Source organism: Trachemys scripta, chromosome 5 (assembly GCF_013100865.1).
Source record: "Trachemys scripta elegans isolate TJP31775 chromosome 5, CAS_Tse_1.0, whole genome shotgun sequence".
Classification (NCBI taxonomy): Eukaryota; Metazoa; Chordata; order Testudines; family Emydidae; genus Trachemys; species Trachemys scripta.
In genome coordinates this window covers 61,249,784-61,265,022 of record NC_048302.1, presented here as the reverse complement: position 1 = coordinate 61,265,022, position 15,239 = coordinate 61,249,784, and the positions used below count along the sequence as shown (strand labels likewise).

General features: G+C 38.0%; 1 protein-coding gene across 3 annotated transcripts in view; it reads right to left on the bottom strand.

Annotated features, from left to right (window-relative positions):
* Positions 1-14,082: 14,082 nt before the first annotated feature.
* Positions 14,083-15,239, bottom strand: part of GRIA2 (glutamate ionotropic receptor AMPA type subunit 2) — a 122,708-nt gene continuing 121,551 nt past the window's right edge. For all 3 annotated transcript variants that reach the window (XM_034770682.1, XM_034770677.1, XM_034770678.1), the window contains one exon: positions 14,083-15,239. This exon is cut by the window's right edge and continues 1,727 nt beyond it. The gene's annotated coding sequence lies outside the window, so the exon portion shown is untranslated.

Below are 15,239 nucleotides of genomic sequence, written 5' to 3'. Positions count from 1 at the left end.
TATGCTTTTCTATTATCTATAATATATATTACTATATAGCCTTTTCTAAACAGCAGTTAAGTGAAAGCCTCATTATCTGGAACCAAAATCTAGGCAGGTTTCTGAAACATAATCTTAACATTCACACAGCTGTAATTACTACTAAATCAATATTATGTATTCAAACTAATTATACTACATGAATTAGAGCTCTAACAAACAGACACTCACTTGGCTAATTAGTAGATTTTACTTGGTTTATATTAAAACTGACAAAGATTCCTAGCCCTGGCTAGTTTGACACAAATACAGAGCACTAGAAGCAGAATTGCTCGTTGTGTGATAATTTACATATGTGCTAAATTGATGTAAAACACTAACCATTCAGAATGAGAATGATTGGAATGACTGAAATAACAGAGACTTGGTGGGATAACTCACATGACTGGAGTACTGTCATAGATGGATATAAACTGTTCAGGAAGGACAGGCAGGGCAGAAAAGGTGGGGGAGTTTGCATTGAATGTAAGAGAGCAGTATGACTGCTCAGAGCTCAGGTATGAAACTGCAGAAAAACCTGAGAGTCTCTGGATTAAGTTTAGAAGTGTGAGCAACAAGGGTGATGTCATGGAGGGAGTCTGTTATCGACCAGGAGGATGATATGGACGCGGCTTTCTTCTGGCAACTAAGAGACATTACTAGATCGCAGGCCCTGGTTCTCATGGGAGACTTTAATCACCCTGATATCTGCTGGGAGAGCAATACAGCAGTGCATAGACAATCCAGGAAGTTTTTGGAAAGTGTAGGGGACAATTTCCTGGTGCAAGTGATGGAGGAACCAACTAGGGGCAGCTCTCTTCTTGACCTGCTGCTCACAAACAGGGAAGAATTAGTAGGGGAAGCAAAATTGGATGGGAACCTGGGAGGCAGTGACCATGAGATGGCCGAATTCAGGATCCTGACACAAGGAAAAAGGAGAGCAGAAGTATACGGACCCTGGATTCAGAAAAGCAGACTTTGACTCCCTCAGGGAACTGATGGGCAGGATCCCCTGGGAGAATAACATGAGGGGCAAAAGGAGTCCAGGAGAGCTGGCTGTAGTTTAAAGAATCCTTATTGAGGTTGCAGGAACAAACCATTCCGATGTGTAGAAAGAATAGTAAATATGGCAGGCGACCAGCTTGGCTTAACAGTGAAATCCTTTCTGATCTTAAACGCAAAATAGAAGCTTACAAGAAGTGGAAGATTGGACAAATGACCAGGGAGGAGTCTAAAAATATTGCTCAGGCATGCAGGAGTGAAATCAGGAAGGCCAAATCACACTTGGAGTTGCAGCTAGCAAGAGATGTTAAGAGACAGAGGCAACGTAGAGACAAGCTAATGTACTCAATGCTTTTTTTGCCTCTGTCTTCACAAACAAAGTCAGCTCCTAAACTACTGCACTGGGCAGCACAGCATGGGGAGGAGGTGACCAGCCCTCTGTGGAGAAAGAAGTGGTTCGGGACTATTTAGAAAAGCTGGATGAGCACAAATCCATGGGGCTGGATGCACTGCATCCGAAGGTGCTAAAGGAGCTGGCGGTTGTGATTGTAGAGCCATTGGCCATTATCTTTGAAAAATCATGGCAATCGGGGGAGGTCCCGGATGACTGGAAAAAGGCTAATGTAGTGCCCATCTTTAAAAAAGGGAAGGAGGAGTATCCGGGAATCTACAGGCCAGTCAGTCTCACCTCAGTCCCTGGAAAAATCATGGAGCAGGTCCTCAAGGAATCAATTCTGAAGCACTTAGAGGAGAGGAAAGTGATCAGGAACAGCCAGCATGGATTCACCAAGGGCAAGTCATGCCTGACTAACCTAATTGCCTTCTATGATGAGATAACTGTCTCTGTGGATGAGGGGAAAGCAGTGGATGTGTTATTCCTTGACTTTAGCAAAGCTTTTGGTACGGTTTCCCACTGTATTCTTGCCGGCAACTTAAAGAAGTATGGGCTGGATGAATGGACTATAAGGTGGATAGAAAGCTGGCTAATCGTCGGGTTCAACGGGTAGTGATCAATGGATCCATGTCTAGTTGGCAGCCAGTATCAAGCGGAGTGCCCCAAGGGTCAGTCCTGGGGCAGGTTTTGTTCAATATCTTCATTAATGATCTGCAGGATAGCATGGACTGCACTCTCAGCAAGCTTGCAGATGACACTAAACTCGGAGGAGTGGTAGATACGCTGAAGGGCAGGGATAGGATACAGAGGGACCTAGACAAATTAGAGGATTGGGCCAAAAGAAATCTGATGAGGTTCAACAAGGACAAGTGCAGAGTCCTGCACTTAGGAAGGAAGAATCCCATGCACTGCTACAGACTAGGGACTGAATGGCTAGGCAGCAGTGCTGCAGAAAAGGACCTAGGGTTTACAGTGGATGAGAAGCTGGATATGAGTCAACAGTGTGCCCTTGTTGCCAGACTAATGGCATTTTGGGCTGTATAAGTAGGGGCATTGCCAGCAGATTGAGGGACGTGATCATTCCCCTCTACTTGACATTGGTGAGGCCTCATCTGGAGAACTGTGTCCAGTTTTGGGTCCCACACTACAAGAAGGATGTGGAAAAATTCGAAAGAGTCCAGCGGAGGGCAACAAAAATGACTAGGGGGCTGGAGCACATGACTTATGAGGAGAGGCTGAGGGAACTGGGATTGTTTAGTCTGCAGAAGAGAAGAATGAGGGGGGATTTGATAGCTGCTTTCAACCAGCTGAAAGGGGGTTTCAAAGAGGATGGATATAGACTGTTCTCAGTGGTAGCAGATGACAGAACAAGGAGTAATGGTCTCAAATTGCAGTGGGGGAGTTTAGGTTAGCTATTAGGAAAAACTTTTTCACTAGGAGGGTGGTGAAGCACTGGAATGGTTACCTAGGGAGGTGGTAGAATCTCCTTTCTTAGAGGTTTTTAAGGTCAGGCTTGACAAAGCCCTGGCTGGGATGATTTAGTTGGGAATTGGTCCTGCTTTGAGCAGGGGGTTGGACTAGATGACCTCCTGAGGTCCCTTCCAACCCTGATATTTTATGATTCTATGAAATAAATATTAAAGAGAACTTTAAATGTCCCTTTTCTAGACAGTATCCAAATTTTTGAAAGATGCATTTTGTGTTACAAGAATTTTTACAGTCTAATTTGAATTAGGATTTTCAATAAGGGCAGACTCAAAATCTGTTCTTCTCACCAAAATAAGATATTTTAAAAGGTTTCTGTTTCATATCCCCTTTTGTTAATTGGATGGGGCCCTGTCACTTATTTTTTGGGATTGTAACTCCCTTTTCCAACAGGGCTGCTGTTAGAAATGAAGGTCATTATATCATCTCAATTCTAGGGAGGTAATGAGGTGGCAAATATTAACACTCCAAGAAACAGTCACCAGGGACTTTTCATGTTTTCTGTATCTAGTGCTCTTTGAAATCATGCCCTCATGAATAAGATGCCACCAAAGGACCAAAGTTAGGAAGCAAAATCTGTTGCCTTGAGGTTGCAGATCTCCCCCCAAATCATTCAGGTTAGATTTGCCTCCCACAGTCAGCAGAGGGGAAGGTCATCCCTCCCATGGATATCCTAAGATCTGTACAGTTATTGTAAATAACCAATTGAGCATGAATCCCCACTGAGATGCGGCGGCAAAAAAGAGCTAACACAATACTTGAATATATTAACTAGGGAATATGGAGAAGGAGGTGGATATTACCTATGTCCAGTTCTAATGTCCACCTTTTAAAAAGAATGCTGAAAAACTGGAGAGAGTTGATAAGACCTACGAAAATCATTTGTGGTCTAGAAAACATGTTAGCGAGAGTAAAGGAGCTCAGTTTGTTTAGGTTATCTTCAAGAAGGCTAAGAGGCAATTTAAACATAACCTAAAAGTACATATACAGGGAAAAGAAATCTGATAGTAGCTGGTGTGACACTACGTTCCCATATTCTTCATAGAGATATTGTTACAATGTAATTATGGCATAACTAAGTATTTTATGTGAGATGGGTCATGTGAGATATCATTGGAAAGGTTATAATTTATTGAATATGATTATCTATTTCTATGCATGTATCATTTCTGTATCTGAAGTTAGAAATATTGACTATGTATGTGTACTACAAATTGTGTTTATACATGGGGAACGGCCACTAGACAGAATGTGATCAGTCTAGAGGGCTAGCTGGGAACAAGTCAATGGGCCATTAGGTAAAACAATAGGTCTTTGAAGATGCTAATCTCCCACCTTCCTGAAAAGTTTGACTTTGATTTATGGCTGCAGGGTCATGTGATCATGTCACCTGATACTGGACTGCATGATAAAAACTAGTATTTTTCCACTGGATTGGCTGGAATGACACTGGAAGACAAAGGCAGGGGAGTGACATAATTGTGGTTTGTTCTTCACTGTCTCTCCACCCAAGATGGCTGCTATAAACACCTAAGACTGAACTGAGGAAGAAAGGACTGAACCCATGCTAGAGGGTGTCTGGCCTGTGAAAGAAATACCTGGAGATTTAAGCTGCAAGCAAGAGTAGCTTGCCTTCAAGAACCTCTGCAATCTGCCTAAAACAACATTTAGGGTGAGAATTTGCTAGTTATAACCAATTTCTTTAGTATATTAAGCTTAGCTTGCATATTTGCTTCATTTGCTAGGTAATCTGCATTGATGTGTTTGCTATCCCTTATAATCACTTAAAATTTACATTTTGTAGTTAATAAACTTGTTTTGTTTTGTCTTAACCCAGTATGTGGAATTCATAACTGGGGAGCAAAAAGCTGTTGCCTATCACTTTCCACAGTGAGGGAAGGAGCGAATTTCATGAGCTCATGCTGTACAGTTCTCTTTGCAGCTCAAGATAGTGTAATTTTGGGTTTGCACTCCAGAGGGGGGTGTGCACTTGAATATCTGGACAGTTCCTTAGCTGAACTTTCCCATGCAGAGCTGATCTCAGCAGCTCTGTGAAATTGCAGCTAGGTGTGTTCCTTCCTGTTTGCTGGAAGGGAGTTTTAGAGCCTCTCACAGCAGCACAGTGCAAAGGGAACCTAGGATGGTGGGTCAGGCGAGCTCAGTGGACCCCAGCTCCAAGTGGCACCCCGGGGAGAACCCGTCACAGCTGGGTCTCTCATCTCACAGACACAGGCATAACACAATCCAATGGCTGGAAGCTGAAGTTAACAATGTTCAAATGGGAATTAAGATGCAAATTTTTAAAGGTGAAGATAATTAGTCATTGGAACAGATTACCTAGGGATTTGGCAAATTCTTTATTACTTGGAGGCTTTTGGTAAAGACCGGAAGTCTTTCTAAAAGATAAACAGAGTTATTGGGCTCAATACAGGACACAAGGTGGAATGTCATGGCCTCTATTATGCAGGTCAAATTAAATTATCACAATGCTCCCTTCTTCCCTTAAAATCTATGAATTTCTAGGAATGCCTAGGAATTATGTGGTAGTCAGACATACACCTTTCTTCCAGTTCTCTGATATGTGACAGGGCAGCTATCTTTATATTCCATCATATCCCAAGACCATTGCCAAATAATTTTTGTATTTCAATGTATTTTTGTGAGTCACTCTAGAAACTGTGTTAGGAATCTGTTATCCCATAAATGTTGCAATTGTTTTTATATTTTCTCAGTCCAGGCTTGGACTTCTCACATTCCTTTGCTTAGCTGGACAAGTTGTGTACATTTTAGGTCAGAGGCTTCTCTTTTGCCGGGCTCATTTTCTTATCTGATTCATATTCCTCCATGAAAATAAATTGTAACTGATTTTCATTTCCCAAAAATCAGAGGTCAAAAGAATTTTGAGGCCTATTCCTATTCTGTTCAGACCTCAATTAGATGCACAGACTTAAATAAACCACATGCATTAGGTATAATTTTGCCAACCATTCAGTACAATTCTATGTTGTTCATTGAAAATGTCTTCAGGACAGAATGAGTAAGGAGGCTAAAATAACTCCTCATCCCTCTAGAGCAGGGGTAGGCAACCTATGGCACGCATGCCAAAGGCAGCATGCGAGCTGATTTTCAGTGGCACTCACGCTGCCCGCGTCCTGGCCACCAGTCCAGGGGGCTTTGCATTTTAATTTAATTTTAAATGAAGCTTCTTAAACATGTTAAAAACCTTATTTACTTTACAAACAACAATAGTTTAGTTATATATTATAGACTTATAGAAAGAGACCTTCTAAAAACATTAAAATGTATTACTGGCACGCGAAACCTTAAATTAGAGTGAATAAAAGAAGACTCGGCACACCACTTCTGAAAGGTTGTTGACCTCTGCTCTAGAGAATGAATGTAGTTTATATCTCCCTGTTCATACATGTAGGAGATCCATGAGAAGTTTGTACATATGTCTATATATTAAAGTGCTGTAGAATTTTAGCCCCTACTACATTATTTACTCAGCTTTTAAAAAACATAACTTTACAAATTCTTTTAAAGACAAACACACATTATGATTTCTATCTGTTTAGTATAAGATCTAGCACAACCATGGTCCTAAAAGGCAAAAAGTGATCCTCAAATGAGAGACATTTTATATGGACAAATTGTTGTTAAAAATCTATTCAGTACATTTCTAGAGAAGCTTGAAGCAGTTTTTAAAAGAGAAATCCTGATTCTGCTTATTCTTGCAATGTTGAATACTAGGGCAAATTGGCAGTAACAGCCTCCGGGCCCCCCACAAGGGGCCTTCAAAATCACATCTTCTTTGGCAAAAACATAACGAGACATGCAAGCTGCTCTTTGCCAACTTAATGTTCTTGGCAGGGCACAGTCTTACTAAGAACAAAACACTGGTAGTCAGAAATGAGAAGCTTAGGAAAAGTGAGAAAATGCAGCATAAACTCCAAACACAAATCAGATGAAGCAGGTCAGAGATTTCAGATATGTCATTTCTCTACAAGTGCCAGACCCCATGCTTTGGCATAGAATTTTCTATGTGAAAAAGTTCCTCTTGAACATATTTCCTTTCCTGGACACACTGAGTACTTTGGATTTTTTAGATTATGAATCCCTACCCAGGGTATTCCAACTTCAAGCCACTATAAAGGAAGGGGAACTTGTACTCATTCTTAAACCACTGGAATTGTGGTCATTTACGTCAGTGGATTTGGTCAGGTAAAAACCTCCTTTCCCCCCCTTCTCTTGTATTCATATTTTCATTATGATTCTGCTGGATATGAACGTCAAAGGCAGCCACAAAGGACTATCCATTTCAACGTGAATCCAGCAACAGGAAAGTGTCAGTCAATGCAGTTACAGTGGTCTCTCTGAGCAGGAAGTCTTAAACATCTTAGGCCAATCTTTCTTCCTCTTATAAATATGCTCTGACAACAGACTCACAAATCTCTGAGGAAATGTTACTTGACTAAGGGAGTCTAGAGAAGGAAGCTGATAAATGGCTTAAAGGAGATTTGTACCATTCAATTTAGATACCAGAAACAGTGAATTTCTGAAATATATTTAGATAAACAGTTCACAATAACAGCTATGCAGATGCCACTTACCTGCCCACTCTGCTTCTACTCACTATGCCTGGTATGCCTGGGTTCCCTTTCTTCCATCTCTCAAAGTGAGACAGTGGAAGGGAGTTTTTCCATTATTGGAATGGGTGAGTTCCCTCTTCCATTCCTTCCCATGAAGCATGGAGTGAAGGATAGATTGATGGACAAAGGAGAGCCTCAGTGTTCAAATATCTTCCAAATATTCCCTGTCCTGAATACAAATATCACCAGATTCCAAGTAATGGACTAGTCCTGATCGTCCCTTCCTCCCCTGCTTACACTAGTTTTTTGGTTCACTCACATATTGGGTCTTGTCTATAAGACTGTAAGCTTTTTTGGGCAGAGTTTGTTTCTTGCTACAAAGGGGTCCTGACCTGTCTGTATCATAGTAGAGCTTAGAACCCCAGAACAAAAAATAATACTAGTTATCCATCCCTACTTTGCATACTTGTGTTTTTATTACAGCTGATATATATTTTTCATCATCAAATGTGAACATTTTTAAGGGAACTTCAATCAAAAATGTCAACCCTTTCAGGATTGCTCTAAAAATTCTACGCCAGAAATAATTAGTCTCATCATTTGCAGTACTACCTTAGATTACTTTTAACCCTTAGAAATAGGAGTAGATGAACTTGGAGGAGAACAGTATGAAGTTTTAATAACTTAGTTCAAATTTGTAAACTTTTTTCTTATGATTTCAATTGATTTACCCCCAAAGATGGGTATATATTAAAAAAAAACCACAAATGGTTTATGCAAAGGTAGCATCAACACAGAGACCATACAGCAAAACAGTCTCTAATCTTCTGACAGTTTTCCTCTAAAGAGAATCATAATTAAACCAGATATTCAGGCCCAAAGAGTTTCAGGAAGAGACACCAACAGAAAGGTTTAGTTTAGTGTTTAGTGTATTTCACTAAATGATTTATTTAATGCAGTCTCAAGAAAGCACTGAAGTCACAGGCCTGACTATATTGTAATGCACTTGAAACAAACACTTTGATATGGCTGATCTAACACGAACACACATAAAAGATTCTATATGTGAATTTACAAGGTCCTTTTTAACCTGGAAAGATCTAATTTTGTATTTCCCCTATAGTCATTCATGACATAGCATCTCAAGCAGAACCAAGTGCATTGTGTGTTGTTGAGGAAATAGGTTCCTGAACTCAGATCTTCACAGGTTATTAAAGGATGACATCTTCACGTATATGATTTCAAATGTATCTATTTTTAATTTTTAAGGCTGGCCATATGATTCTGAAGCTGATTTAGGATCTTAATTTGGATGAAGGTGTGTTATCCCCTCAAGCTTGAGAACAAGAAAACTAAGGGGCACAGGAGTTATGGATACTTATCAGACAAAAGGGAGGTTGATATTGTAAGCTACAGGCAGTTGCAATTTTAGGGTTGCAGTTGCATGTCTCTGTCAAATTTAAAGCACAAACTCCCAAAAAGGCATGCTGGGGGAAAGGTTCAATAAGCGGAAATTCTACACTGAGTAAAGTCACTATTGCTAAAGTGCTCGGGGGGATATGGTTGTTTCTGTGTTGGATAGTGCATGATAGGATAAATAGTTTTAATTATTTTAAACAATTAACATCACTGGATGGGAGCAGTGATTATACATTATTATTTTCTAGCTGTGTACTCTGTGGTTAAGCATCTTAATAAAGAAAAATTACTGAACAAAACAAAAACAAATGAAAAAATGTAAATGATAACAGAGGAACTAAAAAAATGTGTGCACAACGATGCACACAACCCACAATATTTCCTTGTAACGATTTTCATCCTTGCATACCTTCCATGTGTTTGTCATCTCTAGTGTTACATGTAGCTTAGTCATCATCTTAGGGATCTATAAAATGCCTGTAAAATACTATGCATTCCCTATGGCGATGCATGAATTAAACATTATATCTGAATGGCATCATTATTCATTTTTAATTAATGGTTAACTAGGCATGTTTGTTACAAAACAGCTTCCCAAGCTCCAGGAGGAGATATAGCAAACCATGAGAGACTTGCATTGTGTCAGCTTTAGGGACTTTGAATTCCTCTAAACAGTAAATTGCTAATCAAATCTAGGCACACCTGATAGCAGTTTCACACAGAGTTTCAGGAATACATATGTGGAGTTTCCATGCTCCAACTCTCTTTCAGTTCTTAATAAGGAAAAAAATAGGTGAGATGTTGCAAACATAAAAACAATAAAATGAACAAAAATGCATATATTAAAATAATAATATAGAATAAGCAGCTAGATTTTAGACCTTGAACTGATGAGCTTGTAGATGTTGTCACAAATCAACATTCTTGAGAGCATTCTGAAATTATACCAGGACTAAATCAAAAGGAAAAAAAGGAACACTGGCTGCAAAATGACTGACTGTGATGGAGACAGAACTCCCCATGATTCAACAGCATTACTGTGTGCTGTTTGTGTCCCAAGAGGACCAACAGACTGCATGCACTTCAAGCCTAAAAGTTAAATATACATATGATGCTATCTTTTTAAGAAGTGTGTTCAAGAACCTGGAGTAACAATAAACCAATACGATCAAGCTCCATAAACTGATGGACACATGAGTACAGTGCTTTATGCACAGGGCTAATACATGATCAGTTAATAACTGAAGACTGGACAGTCAAACTAATTTGCTTAGAGAACCCACATTAGAAGTACATTAGGAATGTAATTTTCATATTTACATCTGAATATTTTATATCAACTATAGAAGTAACAACTGAGATTGCTAAACTCAGTACAGGAAAGAAAAAATATTTTCTTCTATTTTTGAAGTTTGATTATTTTGTGAATTTGACAGCACATTTTTATCAACATTTATTTCTCTACACCGTCAGTCAGGTCTTGATTCTGTAAATGAATCCACATGTGCAGACTCTTGCCCCTACGTGGAGCTCTGGTACAGGGATTCATTCATGCAAATCCAAAGACAGGATCAGAGCCCGTAGTCAGTTTCTCCCTTGCTGAAAGGATGTTTATAAGCAGCAACAAGGGAATAAAAATAAACTTCACTTTTTAAAAGCATTTTTCAAAGAAATTTTCAAACAGACTATTATAAAGGTCTTCTGTCAGACACTGAACTTTTTTAAATTAGTCAATTAGTCAGCAGTGTCCTTTTAACACCACCAATGGATATAGAATTGTGCAAAACAAGTGAAGAATCACATCCAAATATAGGTAATAGGCTTACTACAGTCAGAAAACATTCATCACAAAGTAAAAGAAGCACAGATCCCTCCATCTCCAATCTTACCCCCATATCAATAAATAAATAAACAAGCACATACAAACATGGAAACACATGCAAAGGCAACCATACAAATAAAAATATTACTATGCAAACAAAGTATGCAATAAAACCTGTAGGTTAGAGCTGGTTGGAAAATGTCCCCTCACCTTGGCCCACACATGCCCAGACACAGAAAATTTCAAGAAAAAAACAAAACAAAAAGAATTGTAAAAATTCCAAAACCAAAAACTTTTAGCTGAAAAGCAAAAATTTCAATTTAGAAAGGGTGCCATGGTGCCGAAGGTCCTCATTCCCCTCTATGGCGTGGGATCCCTTGCCAGACTACCACACCAATGATGCAATATGGTGTCTCATCAAACTGAGCCACTGTGATACATCATGGGGAGACTGGCTGGTTGGAGAACCTTGCTCACAGAGACTAGGGGCATGAGTCAGCCAAACTACAAGTCCCACTTGATGGCATTTCCAATTACATGTTTTTGTTTGTTTTCAGCGGAAAACTAAAATCTTCCTCTTTTTTTGAAGAAAAGTTGAAATTTTCCAGGAGAAAATTGGCAAGGAGATGACGTTAAGAGCTACCAAGGCTTTTCGACTTCCAAATTTGTAATTGTATTGATTCAGGCAGCTGCAAGCATGAGTCACAACCAGGTGTGTTGAAGGAAACCTACACTTACCTCCTGCACTTGTGCCCTACGCCTCACCCATAAAAGTTCTACAAAACAGACTGCAGTAGCTAACTCCTGGAATTTAGCCAGTCTCCTAAATGTTAAATAACACAGGATCTATTCTTTAAGTCCACTAAGACACTTCTATCGCTCAAAGTATGTTCACTGTAATGTGTATTCTGAAAAATCTATTGGCTCGCCTCATGGTTTCTAATATATTGCAAGTACTCAAGGTCCAGTGTTATTCTGTAATTGATGCCATCATTTATAATCATCCAAACCTATATGAATTCACAATTATATTAGTTTTGCATTAATTCACCTATTTTGGTTACCCTATTATTTCAAACAAGAAATAATTTAAATATAAGTTATCATAAAGAAAAAAGAGAAAATAAATTATTGTAGGCCAGATTCTTCCTTCACTTACATCAGTTGTACACTAATGTAACTTTACTGTTTGTCATTACTCTTGATTTACATTGGTGTAAATGAGATAAAAGTAAGTTTTTAAAAATTGATAAATAACAAGATGATGTTATTTGTGTATACGCTGCATAAAATACCAAAGCAATACTACAGAAAATAATTTAGCAAAACAATCGCCCTGCTTAGATAGAAAACCACCATATATATATATATATATATATATATATATATATATATATATATATAAAAAAAACACACAGTCCTCAAAATCTCAGGAACAGAGCTCTCTCCACAAACAGCATTATCTTGCTTATACAATGTTTAAAAGTACAAATGAGAGATTCCTTCTATGGGAAGTATAAAATGAAATTTCTTACAATAAAAGTATGTAATTACATAATGCATGTTCATAAAATAATTGTATTTATTTTCTGGATTTTTATAATCCAGATACTCTGCTTAGTTTCCCATAGTAGCAAGAAACATTGGGATCACTCTCTTACTATGTCATGGGAGGTACAACTGACTCCTATTAATGTACTTTTGCAAAATCACATCCTTGGTGTGTAAGACCCCCACTCTTGCAACTTGCTTCTTGCAGGCAGATCCCAGAACCTGTGAAGAGCTGCACTGAAGTTAATGGGATTTTGTGGTCCTCAGTGCCTGTAAGGGCTTTTTGTTTTTGTTTTCATGTGTAACTAGATTGTCATTAATATTTTTTATTTTATTTTTTCCCCATTATTGTCCTTATGGTAAAGGTGAAGAGTAGATTTTTTTTTATTTTGGCCACCAAAACATAGGAGCAAATTCATTGTTATAATTAGCAGGCACAATTCTCTTGAATTCAGCAGAGCTAGGTCTACATTTTCCAGTTGTGAATTTTGTCCATGGAGCGTAAAAGTGCGTGCCTGCCATTAATAACTCACCTTGACTTCAGTGGTGCAACATCCAGGGGCAACAGATTACCAGTGAATGCTATTTACTAGTCTCCAAAGTGTCTGTCTTGACCCACCACCACTGTCATTGTTTGAGAAACAGTTTTTAAAATGCATTAATCATAGGACATGCATGAGCAGCTAAGGTACGCTTTATGACTCAGGAAACATCTCAAACCATTGACCATTTCATGGAATGGCTGTGTTTTTTCTTGATTAGGCTAAAATCTCTTGAGTGATAGATGAACTAGAAGTTTAGTACCTCATTTGCAGCCAGCAAGAATCTACAAAGGGCTTGGGTAGAAAGTAGTTTACTTTCCAATTTATGATGTGAGCATATACGAGAATGGCCTGGGACAGATCTAATTTGGGATCTATATCTTATTTAATAATATTATAGAAAAATAAATTAATCACACATCATCAGGTCTTCTAGAAAAAGAGGGGAAAACAACACAGGGCAAAACTGAATCACAAGTGTTTTTGAGACCAATCAGTTTTGAGGCAAACGAATATATCCATTAAGTACAGCCACCATGGTGCTAGTGCTGTTATAAGGTGATAAGTTGTATCAAAAGACAGGTAAAAACATACTAATGCTTGTAATATATTCTTTTTCTATATCATTGATGTAGAATTGTCAAGTGTAACCGTCAGTAGGATGGGAGAAGGTCTACAAGACAAACTCTCTGTTAAGACGTGTTCCACACTATGACCTATACCTTGTAACTTTTATCTGACAAATCTCTTCAAGCTTGACTTTATACTTATTCATTGCTATTACAAACTGGCTTTTACAGCTCTAGAATTGACCATTAAAATTTACTTTAAATACTTGCCAAGTCTCATTTCCTGTGCTGATAATATATCAATCATCTGTTGAAATCAAAATTACTGATCCAGGAAATATTTGACAGTTTTAAGGTACAGTCAGACACAAATAAATATTTGATTGCACCAATTTACAGCACTGCCTTCCAGGCATCATCAAGAGGGCTATATACAGAAAGTACAACTGTATTATTGACAAGAAAGTTAAATAATTTTGTTCAGAGGGAATGCAAACAACAGTAAATTTACCCTTATGTGAAATAATTTCTTTCATGCATGAAAGGTCTGCATTCTCTTGCAGAAACTCTTCAAGGACTCCGCTTCTGTAGGGACAAATAGGTCTGCTCTGTGCGGAAGTTTATTAAAATACTTTTTTATGAGTAAGAAATCAGATTTCAATAATACTAAACAAACAAATTAAGGGTCTTTTGCCTTTTTTTTTAAGAACGTGTTTTATGTATGATTGAAGTTTGTACAACACTCCAGAAAAGCCATCATGTGTTAGATTTAAAAATAAAATCAAAAACATTTTCTGCCATATAGGTACACTTGAAAAACTGGGAGCGTTAATGTCTTCAGAAGTCTTAGAAAGTGTATGTCCAGCTTTGTACTGATACCCATTTAACAAAGCAGAAGTAAGATACTGTACCGTAAACAAAAACCTACAGTAAAGGACATTTTGAAATTTTACACAAGAATAGTTCATAAACATTTTGGTTGTTCCATAACAGTTTTCATACAAAATGAATAGAAAACCCTTAGACAGTTGTCATCGTTCTTGACTATTTTTTCACTTAAATGCACACAAACATACTTTATATAGCAATATACTGATGTACCGTAACACGGATATTAAACTATGATTACTGCTTTTTAACCGAGATGTGTATTATCCAATCAACATTATCTGTAATTGAAATACTCATACATTATGTATTCCAATCATGTTGCAAGTATAAAAACATGAAAATATAACTTTACATTATTTCAATTATATACATTATTTCAGGCTTGACAAAGGAAGATTTAAACGCTACAGTTTTTAGAAGAGTTGGCCCAGAGGTACAATAAATAGTTTTGCATTGTATACAGTATCATAATGTTACTTTTAAAAATGTTTTAAGAACCATATGAATATTATTAGATTTCAGTTTGGTCATTCTAGCATTGAATATTAAAATTCAGACTGCATCCCCACATTCCTGATGAGGCATAATGCACAGAACACCCATGGATTAATTCAGCATATGCAGCTGAGAAACAGTTAAGCTTTAGTGATGGGCAGGTTACTAGCAAAGGGCCCGATATTGCAAGCACTCTGCATATATATCTCTGGCTGACAGTAATGAAAGTACTTTATGCATGTGCTTTCAGAATCAGGCCCATAGCTTGTACCAAGAGAAGGGATATAAAGTTTCTAGTGACGCTACAATCCTTGAGTGTTAAACAAAGCTTTTATTGAAGATTAAGGAAAGAATTCCAGCTAACACTGTACATTATGTTTCAAATTTTATTTCAGTGAGAAATAAAATAGGGAACTAGTAGTACTGCATGAGGGATATTGTATCTTTTTGTATTCACAA